Source organism: Polyodon spathula, chromosome 8, assembly GCF_017654505.1.
Source record: "Polyodon spathula isolate WHYD16114869_AA chromosome 8, ASM1765450v1, whole genome shotgun sequence".
Taxonomy (NCBI): domain Eukaryota; kingdom Metazoa; phylum Chordata; class Actinopteri; order Acipenseriformes; family Polyodontidae; genus Polyodon; species Polyodon spathula.
Genome location: NC_054541.1, coordinates 47,912,399 through 47,922,485, shown reverse-complemented (window position 1 = coordinate 47,922,485; position 10,087 = coordinate 47,912,399). Strand labels below are relative to the sequence as shown.

Sequence of the window (10,087 nt, the reverse complement as noted above, 5' to 3'; positions counted from 1 at the left end):
AAAAATAGACATGTTAATAGATTATATTTATCAATTAACTAAATGCAAAGTGAGTGAACAGAAGAAAAATCTACATCTTCAAAACAGCATCAATTCTTCTAGTTATACTTGCACACAGTTTTTGAAGGAACTTGGCAGGTAAACATCTTGGAGAACTAACCACAGTTCTTCTGTGGATTTAGGCAGCCTCAGTTGCTTCTCTCTTCATGTAATCCCAGACAGACTCGATGTTGAGATCAGGGCTCTGTGGGGGCCATACCATCACTTCCAGGACTCCTTGTTCTTCTATATGCTGAAGATAGTTCTTAATGACTTTCGCTGTATGTTTGGTGTAAATTTGGGGCAAATCAGATGCCTCCCTGATGGTATTGCATGATGGATAAGTATGTGCCTGTACTTCTCAGCATTGAAGAGACCATTAATTCTGACAAAATCCCCAACTCCATTTGCAGAAATGCAGCCCCAAACTTGCAAGGAACCTCCACCATGCTTCACTGTTGCCTGCAGACACTCATTCGTGTACCGCTGTCCAGCCCTTCGGTGAACAAACTGCCTTCTGCTCAGCCAAATATTTCAAATTTTGACTCATCATCCAGAGCACCTGCTGCAATTTTTCTGCACCCCAGTTCCTGTGTTTTCGTGCATAGTTGAGTCGCTTGGCCTTGTTTCCACGTCGGAGGTATGGCTTTTTGGCCACAAGTCTTCCATGAAGGCCACTTCTGACCAGACTTCTACGGACAGTAGATGGGTGTACCAGGGTCCCACTGTTTTCTGCCAATTCTGAGCTGATGGCACTGCTGGACATCCAATTGCGAAGGGAAGTAAGCATGATGTGTCTTTCATCTGCTGCAGTAAGTTTCCTTGGCTGACCACTGCGTCTACGGTCCTCAACGTTGCCTGTTTTTTTGTGCTTCTTCAAAAGAGCTTGGACAGCACATCTGGAAACCCCTGTCTGCCTTAATTTCTGCCTGGGAGAGACCTTGCTGATGCAGTATAACTACCTTGTGTCTTGTTGCTGTGCTCAGTCTTGCCATGGTGTATGACTTTTGACAGTAAACTGTCTTCAGCAACCTCACCTTGTTAGCTGAGTTTGGCTGTTCCTCACCCAGTTTTATTCCTCCTACACAGCTGTTTCTGTTTCAGTTAATGATTGTGTTTCAACCTACATATTGAATTGATGATCATTAGCACCTGTTTGGTATAATTGTTTAATCATACACCTGACTATATGCCTACAAAATCCCTGACTTTGTGCAAGTGTACCTAGAAGAATTGATGCTGTTTTGAAGGCAAAGGGTGGTCACACCAAATATGGATTTGATGTAGATTTTTCTTCTGTTCACTCACTTTGCATTTAGTTAATTGATAAATATAAACTATTAACATGTCTATTTTTGAAAGCATTCTTACTTTACAGCATTTTTTCACACCTGCCTAAAACTTTTGCACAGTAGTGTGTGTGTGTGTGTGTGTGTGTATGTATATATATATATATATATATATATATATATATATATATATATATATATATATATATATATATATATATATATATATACATACATACATACATACATACATACATATACATAAAATATCTTTCGATTTGCGTTTAGAGGCATTCTTGGTTTAAGAAGGTGGAGGCATTTTTAGAAACAGGATAGGTTCTGATAATGAAGTAACCAGACAGAGGGGGAAACGGGAAGAAACAGTAGACACAGGGAAAAGGATACACACCTTGTAGATTTTGTTTTATAGATGTGGAAAGCTGGAAATACTTTTCTGCTTAAAAAAAACAAAACAAAACGCTATAGATAGCAAACACAACTACAATGGAGCTGGTACTAGCTTGTATGTTTCTGCCTCTGCTAATGAAGTCTTCATTCCAATCAATCATTCCAATGGTATGATCTACATTGCAATAACATATTTAATACTGTAATACAAAACAAATATGGCATTGCATTGCTTCGGTTAGTTGATGGCAATATATCGGTATAGGGTTGTTAGGGTTTCAATTGACTGTCTGTTAAAACGGTATCAGCTTCTCAATTCAGTCTTGTGATAGAATTGTTTAGGGCAATTCTCATCTGGATGATCATCAAATAAATCCCATACTGTGACCTGTCGAGCAATGGGAGAAAAAAAAAAATTAAAAATTGTTTCAATGGCAGATCGGGACTTAAGCCTTCAGGGTAGTCTTAAAGTTAAGATCTTTCTTAAGACCAAAATTCCATTAAGACTCATTCTTGAATAAGACTTCAGTCCAAATTGACGACTTATGACCAGTCTTTGACTTGTCAGCTTTGTGAATATGGCCCCTGTTCACATTAGCTGAAAACAAGGCAACAAAATTGTCAACACAATTTCAAACAATACGTTTACTGTAAAATGTTGTTATAAGCATTGCGTAATTAGGGTATTTACATTTAATATGCAAATCTCATTCACAATACGTTTACTGTAAAATGTTGTTATAAGCATTGCATAATTAGGGTATTTACATTTAATATGCAAATCTCATTCACAATACGTTTACTGTAAAATGTTGTTATAAGCATTGCATTAATTAGGGTCTTTACGTTTTAATATGCAAATGTCATTCACATTAACGCGCATTGTGAACGCCAGACAGAGTGTTAATGTCGGATGTAGCTAAGCCTGTTTGAATTGTCAGTGCAACAGGCATAACTTAAACAGACTTAGCACTTCAGTCAGGTGTCAGCATTTAAAGAAAGATGTGTTTGCTTCTACTTATAGCTAATTTATAATGCTTTTTTCATGTACTTGAATATGTAATGTGCTAGTCAAATAGTTTTTATTTTTGTGTATTCAACAGTTTTTTTTTTTTTGGGGGGGGGGGGGGGGGGGGGGGGGGGTTTATCGGTTTTTATTTAGCAAAATCGGTTATTTTCTGTTATATAAACAGCACTCAGTTTCTATAATACAGTACATGGACTGTATGTTTCACTAATACACATACACGTTCACTTACTGTGTTGAAGTGAGGATGTCCACATTAGGATTCCGGCAGTGTAGAACTCTGGATGCATTTTCAATCCTAGTATTGTGAAAAGTAACAGATTTTATTTTATGCCCATTACTGCCCATGTTTGTCTCGCACTACATTCATGCTTGTTTGGTTTTTTTTTTTGCCCACCCCATTGTATGACTATAGCGTACTGTAGTAATTAATCTCAGCATACAATAATATTATTTAGGCAGTCATTGTACACAAGAAGCTTTATTGTGCATTTGCAGAAGCAGAACTGTACAGCAGTTTTATATTTCCTTCTGGCTCATTACTAAGAAAAGCCTGAATGCGACAGCATCTTGTTGGTTTGTTTACTACCAGGTTCATGGTTGTGAAGCCTGTTGCTCAGCAAATGACGCAGTTACTTTATTAGCTTGTTTCGTATGTCCACAACATTGATGATTGGTTAGTAGCATGTCTTTGCACACTGCCCCCTTTCTGGAAGCTGTTCCTTTAGCTCAAGCTAATATTCAGAAACATGTTTCTCTTTTGAAAACCACATCCGCACAAGGGAGCAGAGACCTTTTAAATCCAGTCTGTATAAAACAAAGTTGAGCCAAGAATTCAGAGCAAGAATACAGTATCTTGGGTTTTGAATCCTGGCGCATGGATAATGCCTCCAGCTGTAGAAACAGATTGTTTCATAATGCAGCTGTATATGTGGTGAACCATCATTTAGGCAGAACTGCAGAATTAATAATTTCATCCCTAAAACTAATCTCCCACATAACAACCAGCATGTCATGTTTAAAGAGGAAGACTTCATTTTATTATTGTGGTTCAGCAAATGGAGGAGAGGGAGTGACCGCGAGCAATCCAGTTTCACGCAAACTAATTTAAATCTCTTTCTGATCAGATAGTGATACTAATATATGCATACTTTATACTGGAACGTACATATGTGCCTGTGTAAAACCTGTCCCTACCACACAGTTTAGCTGAAAGAAATGTTTCTCTTTAATCATAAGATTCCACCATAGTGCTCCTATACCAGCAAAAAAATAGCATGCTGCCAACATGAGGAAACGCAGTCTCTGCAAGGCATGCTGCTTCGCTAACTTTTTCATGCAGACTGCGTCTGTGTCACTTGTCTTGGCCTGTTCAGAAATGTTTAGGCAGCGTATCGCTAGGTGCAAGCATTTCCTGCTGCCCTGATCAAAATTAGTGGTTGGTGACTTTGCATTAAGGGTATGGAATCGAGTCAATCTGATGCAAAGCGCTGTGTTTCTTGTTTTCTTTTTCTTCCATGACCCTGAGATGTAAGCCTACCGCTTCCTGTCAAAATGCATCTGGCTGTCAAGACAAGTTAACTATTTCTGTGTGCTCCCTGAACCGGGGGGGGGGGGGGGGGGGGGGGGAGGGGGGGGGGGTTCAGATCTCTGCTTCTGGTCTTCAGTCCTCTGCTGGTTCACACCTTGTCAGATAGTATTGCTAAGGGGTAGGTTAGGGTTGAGTTATGTAATTGTTAGTACAGCACAGAAGGCTTTAATAACCAGGATCCATGCATTGAAGAATGTGTCTTTGTGTTTATTTTGCAGGCTGGCGTTGTATGATGTGCTGTATTTATGTTGACCTTGTTTTGCCTTAGGCATGTAATAAGGAAAGGTTCTGCCTGCTTTGTTTAAATAGCAACACTAAGTGTCTGTCATTCCAGTGTAACTAACACATGATGTCCTACTGATTTCAAATGAAATTCCCATTGAATTCACAGGTCACAAGCATGCCTTCATAACATTTCCCTTAATACACACGAAATAATCACAAACAGACACTTATTTTAGTGTTACCATTTGAATAATGCCATGCCTGCTTAAAGTTCCTTGGTTTTTATGTTGACCCAAAACATCCCAAATTCAGGGATGGAAATAAGACTCCCATTGCATAGCAGTGTGATTAGTGCTGGGACAAATATCCGAGTAGTTGACCAAATATTTTTTGACATGTATTCGAATACAAAAATCAGATGTATTTGATACAAATGACAAAAATACCTTGCATTTATTTACCGCTTAACCAGAAGTTGTGTGACAGTTTGAAAAAATGGTAAATGAAAGAGCTCTTTGATATGTGAGATTTAATATATATGAACACAGCAGCTCTTGAGCCTCGATTTAAGTTTTAGACAGCAAAAAGTAAACAAAGCAGATTATGCGCACGCACACATAGGGATCTATGGAAAGTCATCTGGGACAAAAACATGCTGTGCTGCTTTTAGAGAGAGTGAGATTCTCATGGAACAGAAAAAAAGGCAAGCACGTAATTCTGAAATGCCTGTGTACTGATTTTTATATACAGTAGATTGTGTACATTATATATTTTTTTGGTTGTGACTGTTTTGTGGAATGTAATAAACAAGAACCAAAGCAGTGAGTTTTTTGTTCAGCTACAAAAAGGCACAAGTAAACCTTATGTTATTTTGTGAAAATGTCTGGCCGCTGTTTACTGTGAAGAAACAATAACGTCAAGGAATGGGGGGGGAAGTGAACAAATAATAAAATGCTGAGTCACCTTTCTGTACTAGTTATTTTGTGACTAAACAAAACAGAGTTTAACTGCTATTTGTTGTCCTTTTGTTTTGTAGTTAATTCACTGGGGTAAAGTAAGGCCTACACAACGTCTTCTTTCCTCCCAGGATATTCTTTTACTTTAACATATTGTAAGTTCTTGCTGTAAAATAAAGGCAAACACACAGGAGCCACGCCCCCTGCCCCTGCTGCATACTGTCTCTGCCTGCGTTCGAAGCTTATATAATGATTTTTATTAGGCTACTTCTCCAAACTAATATTTAAATTGTGCGTGAATATCCCAACGTGTGAATCCCATGTTCGTCCCAGCACGAAGTTTGATCCATTCCTGGTTTTCCTATGAGTTTAGTAATATATGCCTGTGCTTGTTACCAGTAAACTGGGAATTAAAATGAAAGCCCGGAATAGGTGAAAGTGCAATGCAATAGGAGTCTTATTTCCATCCCTGTAATGCGCCTCAAAATACATGTCGCTCGCAAGGATTTTAACCACCTTGACTCAAAACTTAAAGGTGCTATATATATGGTTAGCCACCACCTACAGATGAGAAACAGATTTAAGCAAATCTTATTTTAAAAACCTGTTGTGCTCACAAATACCCCTGACTTTTAAGATCTCTGGTTTACAGTAGCATCCCATATGTAGGACCATGTACAGTTGTTTTCAAAGTTCTCTCCTTTTTTGTTTGTGTTGATGGACTTCCTTTATTTAGGCTATCTGAACAAGAAGAGAAAGACACTAGTGACCTGCCCATGATAGATTCTTATGGAGAACAAGTGGAAAGAAAGAAACGGCAGACACACAGTTTACCCAAGTCACAAAGCGTTCTTGCACTGTGTAGTAGTTACTGTAAATTACATTGGTACAAGTAGAAAATGGGAATGTGCTTCAAGACAAGTGTAGAAGAAGATTGTTTTTATTTTAATATAGAAAAGATCCTTGTAGACTGTATGAAACTTCAGTCTTGTGCCTTCAGTGTAAAGACCATGCATCTCGTGTATCTTGTTGTTTTAAAATGAGCGCTATCCTGCATGAATTATACAGTTAATGAGGTGGTGGTTAAAATGTCAGTACTGTTTATGCTAACTGTGCATTTGCCAAATAAAAACCTGTAATTATGTAACCACATCTCTTAATCATGTTCATGGATCTGTGTAGAAGATCGTAAACAAGTCCAGTAACTGACACTTTCTTGTAGTGGAGGGTATTGGGGACACATCTAGATTATTTTTTTTTTTTTAAGTTAAAGGGATTTTTTTTTCACACGAAAGTAAGACTTACTGTTGCCAAAAGGGTGTGTTCTTTCCCCATCACAGCAGACAGCACTTCTGTAGACGTCACATGTACAAGAACATCCTATTTGTAATGTTTCCAGTTTGAGCTCCTGGAAAGATTAAGAGATGAGCTGAACATTCTTTCAGTTTTAACAGCCCTGAATGGTTATTTACTTTCACATAGTCTGCATCTTTGTAAACAACATCCCTCTGCCAGGATCGATATATTTTTTGCTAACCAAGGGGAATTGAACGGTTGGCTAAATGTTTTATATCCAGCAGCCGTCAGTTTTCTGTTTAGTTTTTTTTTGGTATTTTGTTTGCCAAAGCCGGACGTATGGACTTCAAACAACTTTAAGAAAAGTCTGTTTTCATAACGTTTTGTATATTTTCTATCTATAGCCCAAAACATTTCAAGGATATTCAGCTTGTTTATTCATAAAAAGCAGGCTTTGAAGTACATTCTTTAATCAGCTCATGAGCTGAGGCTTTGTGAACAGAGCCTGTAGTGTGCAGCTCTGAGCTTTTCTTTCTGATGTGGGGGTGAGCTCTTCACATGCTGCACTGGCCAGATGAGGCAAGGCTCATGCTTGGCCAGAACAAAGTTGCATTTGTCACCCGGGTTGTACAAATATTCTGAGAGATGACTCATTACCATGTTGATCTAGAAGCTTTGTGTCTCTGCGTGTTGCTGCAGTCACTTGCACATAGTGTTTCTGTTTACCGCTCGTGACGGTTTCTGCTGCATTGCTCCTATTAGGTTAGGTCCAAATGTCCAGTCAGGTAAGTGGCTTCTCAGGATTGCAGTGTTAAACAGGTCCACAGGGCACATGCCCCTCTAATACAGTATCTATAGCTTCACTGTATCAAGTGGGTGGCTGTGACCTTGATGTACAGAGCAATCTGCTTCAGTTGTCCAAGTTTAACGACGGGGTTTCTGGCCCGTTGGTGGTAAACAAAACTTCCATACTGTACCAAGCGGTTTAGACTAGGAACAGCAGTGTTTGAAGGGGTCAGTCTGGTTTACACTTAAGACCTTATCCCTGTTAGATAACACTGTTGAATTGCTTATGCAGAGGAGTTTCTTAACAGAGAGCTTGTATCTTTCCCACTTGTACAGTACCGGCTCCTGTAGATCAGGTGCAGGGTCAAGTAATTCGCCAGCTGACTTTAATTCCTTCCCTAGACCTAGTTCCTGCACTTCTTTTTATATACAACACACCTCTTTTATATATAACTATAACATGATTTTTAGAGATGAAGGGTACATTACTATATGCTGCACAATACAAAAGACTTTTAAAAAGACAGCTGAAATAAATGCTAATTGGTTTACAGTGCTCCTGTAGTCTCCATAAGAGTAATATTTTGACAACATAAGGCCCCTTTTTGTAAAATGTGAAGAGTAATTTCCCCATAAGAGAACTGCATGGAATAACCTTGCTGCAGGACTTAAGGAACAGTTTAATCCTTGGAAAATATTCTTGTACTGTACAGTATATCATGTCTGTTTCTGCAGTGTGGGTTTTCTCATACATTTAGAGATCTCAAGCAGTTGTCACTCCAATACTTGATCTTTTAATAGAAAACACTATTTGACAACGTGTTACAATGAATCACTTTGAGCAGTCTGCAGATACCAAAAGCCTGTCCTTTCTTATGTATATTAATAAAATGTGTATGTAAAATCTCCTAAATAGAGTGTAAGGGTTGAAGTCTCTGCATGACAGAAATACAGTATGTTGCCAGTGATTGAACTTTTGAGTGAAGATTTGTCCACCCAGTAAAACTCAAAGTCTGCCTAGATTTTCAGCAGTGGAAACACACACTCAATGTTGTAAAGTTCCGATGTGGGGTCTAGCTCATAGAGAAAGTGTAAGTTATTGTGTGCACAATGGTATAGGATGCTGTGTCTCAAAAGACATGTATAAAAATGGCCTGCTCAAATAGTTCACACCAGAGTGTTCTTTCTTGCTGCTAGCCTACGCTTGCAAAATGCATCTTTCACAGCTCTGAGGCTTGAGGGAAACAAGTTTTCACTCTGCTCTGGGTTAAAATCCGCCCTTTGTCAACCACACTACAAGCCACTTGGTGTGTGTTGTTTTTTTATATAAAATGAAAAATGAATGAGCCCCTGGTGAGTGCATAGGCCCTACCTGTTGTGAATGTACAGTGGCAGGTGAGTGGGGCTTTCATACAAGCTCCTGTATGCAGGCTTGACTCCCAGAAAGGGTGGAATTAGCTTCATTGAACAGTAACAGCTTTATTCATTAGTGAGATGGAAATAAAGGCAGTAATCCATTAACAGTAGGGAAGGTCTTCTTGAGTAACCTGCACAGTTCAGTTGCAAGTCTTTGAAGAATACATTATGTAGTGCCTTTTTTCAAATGCATTTGTTGTGTACTATGTGTACATTTTGATATTTATTTATTTTTACTTCATCCAAAGTATCAAAAAATGTACACACCAGCACCATCTAGTGCACAGCTGTGTATAGCCAGCAATACAAAAATAAACTTGATCCGAGTTAGATCAGTAGGTGGTACTTGCTCGTTTGTAAATAAAAAGTACATTGGCTGATCTAGCCAGTTACATATGTCTGTAGCAGCAGCTAGAACTGAAGAGCATCTGATGAACTCGTGTAAAAAGCACCTTACTGCTTGAAAAAGTATATAAATAATAAATGTTACAGGGGTGTGCAATTTAAAAAAAAAAAAAAAAAAAAAAAAAGGGGGGGGGACAATTCTAGAACAATCTACTTGCCCTCTCCCTGTTGCAGAAAAACACACAGAAAAGTAGAATGTAACTTGTAGGATTTTGGCTTAATTTCACAGTGAACATAATCGGTCAATTAGAGATTAACAGGGGCGCGTCTAGCCTTGTAACTTGACTGGTTCACTAAATTCAAGAGACACAAAAGGCTCCCTGTGACCTCACCTCAACACATGTGTAACCTGCTTTAAGGAAGTGTTCCTGTCAGTGCAGTTTGGAACACATCTGCCAGAAAATTTAAGCAACATACTATGAGTACAACTATAATAAGCAATAAATATATATATATATATATATATATATATATATATATATATATATATATATTATATATATATATATAATATATATATATATAAAAAAAAAAAGCTGCCTGGTTTTTGCGCCTCGCTCTCTAAGCTGAAACCAACTCCTGATGTACAGGAGATTGTTGCATGACAGATAGGAAATAATTGCCAACTATTACTGCTGCTTTGTGGAAT

The 10,087-nt window shown here is 38.3% G+C and overlaps 1 protein-coding gene across 3 annotated transcripts in view; it reads left to right on the top strand.

Moving 5' to 3' along the window:
• Positions 1-10,087, top strand: part of LOC121320084 (ras-related protein Rap-1b) — a 39,932-nt gene that overhangs the window by 10,723 nt on the left and 19,122 nt on the right. The window contains exon 1 of one of the 3 annotated variants that reach the window (XM_041258266.1): positions 3,660-3,672. The exons of the other annotated variants lie outside the window; for them this stretch is intronic. The gene's annotated coding sequence lies outside the window, so the exon portion shown is untranslated. Of the gene's footprint in view, positions 1-3,659; positions 3,673-10,087 lie in introns of those variants that run through there. 3 annotated transcript variants of the gene reach the window in all.